This window comes from Micromesistius poutassou (genome assembly GCF_964030765.1).
Source record: "Micromesistius poutassou genome assembly, chromosome: 19".
In the NCBI taxonomy this organism is placed as follows: Eukaryota; Metazoa; Chordata; class Actinopteri; order Gadiformes; family Gadidae; genus Micromesistius; species Micromesistius poutassou.
Genome location: NC_140289.1, coordinates 5,121,170 through 5,123,669, shown reverse-complemented (window position 1 = coordinate 5,123,669; position 2,500 = coordinate 5,121,170). Strand labels below are relative to the sequence as shown.

General features: G+C 44.4%; 1 protein-coding gene across 1 annotated transcript in view; it reads right to left on the bottom strand.

Annotated features, from left to right (window-relative positions):
- Positions 1-2,500, bottom strand: part of xkr6b (XK, Kell blood group complex subunit-related family, member 6b) — a gene marked incomplete at both ends in the record, with an annotated part of 47,756 nt that overhangs the window by 43,606 nt on the left and 1,650 nt on the right. The window lies entirely within an intron of this gene.

The window sequence follows — 2,500 nt, the reverse complement described above, 5'->3', positions numbered from 1 at the left end:
TTCAAACATTCCTAATTAAATTTAAAAAAGGGAGTAAAAATGTGTGTATTTAAAGTGTTTCATTAATAAAAATGCTTTAGATATTCCATATTTCTAGATTGCTCCACACTAGGCTCTGTAATTCTATGTCTACTTTTAGACCCCTACTATATCCGGTCATGCTGACCAATTTGGATCCAACAGCATTATACACTAATGGCTAGAATTACTTTAATAACCCTTTGCCTTGGTTTGTTGTCAAACCTAACCTGGTTATTTGAAGTTGTGATGTCTGTGCTCTCTGTTATATGTCCCTTCTAAAGGGCTGATAGTTCCACGTTCAAGCAACGCAATGACCACGCAGACACTTTGACGCAGTCGTGAACCTTTATGGTTCTGTGTCGGGTTTTAGATAGTGACCAATCACAACCCTCCACAGAAGGTTACAATTTTTTGGAGGCACACGTCAGGCCCTTGCGGTGGACGCAAGGAGGGTCCGCAAGGACGTAAGGGGTCCGTAACCCCCTTGCGTTGCGTGAACGTGGGACCATAAGCATTCCTTGAATGTTGATTTTTATTAAAAGGGGCATGGCATGAGTGCCATCACCTCCCATCTGAACTTGTGTTTTTGTGTGAAACCACTCCAGACAGCAATTAGGATAAAAGCCAGTTTAAATAAACTTGACTTGGTATTTTGTAACCATGATCATATCCAGCAGTGCAACAATTTACTCCATTCACACAATTAACCCAACGTGTAGTACATTTGGAGATATGATATCCCAATGAATAAATTACCGCTTACCACACCAATGATATCATATCTGATACCTTCCCTCTTGGCCAATTGATCTCTTGCATAGGCTTATGGAACTTATTTAGCTAGCGGCCACCTTGGTTCTAACTGCTAGCTCGGGGCTGAATTCAGTTCTCCGACCGAACTATGGTGTTTGGAAATAAGATGTGACCAAGATGGCTGCTAGGTGAATAAGGCTAATTATCACCGTGTCCACTGAGAGCGCTGCAGGCACTAAGTTTTCGAGAAGAAGAAAAATGTCTCGGCTTGTTAATGAATGGCCTCCAAAACTGCCTGGTCGCCTGCCTGGCTGAACTGAGCATGTGCAAAGGGAGAGGGTCGGAGGTAAGTTAATTTCCACATTCAGCTCCCCCAGGCTGCTACAGTTTAGAACCAAGATGGTCACTAGGTGAATAAAGACAATTCTTCCATTTAATTCCATGGCTAAATCTCAGGTCACTTAAAGGGGCCACCGTATTTGACCACCAGGTGTGATGCTGATTCGCCAGTACACGCCATTTCAAAACCTATCCTCTAGTGACATCACACCGGGGGTAGGCTCCACCCACATGTCTAATGGACAGATCAGAATAGCCTACCAGTGGGTACGGTCCACTTGGTCGGCTTGTAAAATAGGGGCCCTTTAATACAGAGGCATTTACAAGTGAAAAATCGATGGAGCTGTGCAGGAGTAAATATACTTTATAATAAACTGAGACGACTGCAGCCCGTCAACATGACAGCCTACAGGTACACAGAATAAACAAATCCCATGAAGGCACTCGGAATGGACTCGGACATTCTAGGAAATGGATTAGTGAGGCTCTTAAAGCCCTGTGGAAAACTGCATCATGTTTCTGTAAACATAAAGGTAATAATAGTAATAATGATATGCTAATAATAGGCTATTAATAATAGAAAAGGAGAAGAAGAAGAAGAAGAAGAAGAAGAAGAAGAAGAAGAAGAAGAATTGCATATATGGGCATGCAACGTTTTTGTTTCCTGGGTTGCTTGGACTAGCCTGATGCATCAGCCGCTTACTTCATTACATTTCATATAGCGTCTGAACACGAGCCGTAGAGATTCGTTTGCTTCCGGGAGGCGGTTGCTTCCGTTTGCTTCGACTAATCGCTGCTGCTTGGCGGTGACGTATGCTATGCGTTTATTTATTTCCGTTTATTATGTCCTGGTCATCACTAACGCCAAGCTGGCCTGCTGTTACACCCAGTATCCCTGCCTCCTTAATCTGGTCTTCTATCAGGGCAAGCAGGGGGGACACAACGATGACAATAGGGTTAGCATTAGCGTTTGGCTTGCATAATGTCTTCGCCACTAACGGGGCCAGCTGGTAAATTAAACTTTTCCCAAACCCGGTAGGAAGAAGTCCAAAAACGTCTTTGCCCTCCAAAAAATTCGTCAAACATGCTTCTTGTTCTGGCTTTAAGTCTTCAATATCCGGAATAGTTTCAAGCACAGAGCGTATAGCTTCGCCGACATCCATCTCGTCAACTGTTTACCGCAGCTTGGGAACTACACCGGTATTTCAGTTTGGGCGCTTCAGTTCGACGTCATCGTCATCGCCCGTCATCGCCACATCTGCTCGCTGATTGGTCCGTCCGCTCTGGCGGACGGAGCAAACCGAAACGCATTGCTAGTTCCCTGACTATATGGTTGAGGCAAATTAAATTTGCCGGAACCAGTAGGCGGCGCTAGCCTGGCTATGCT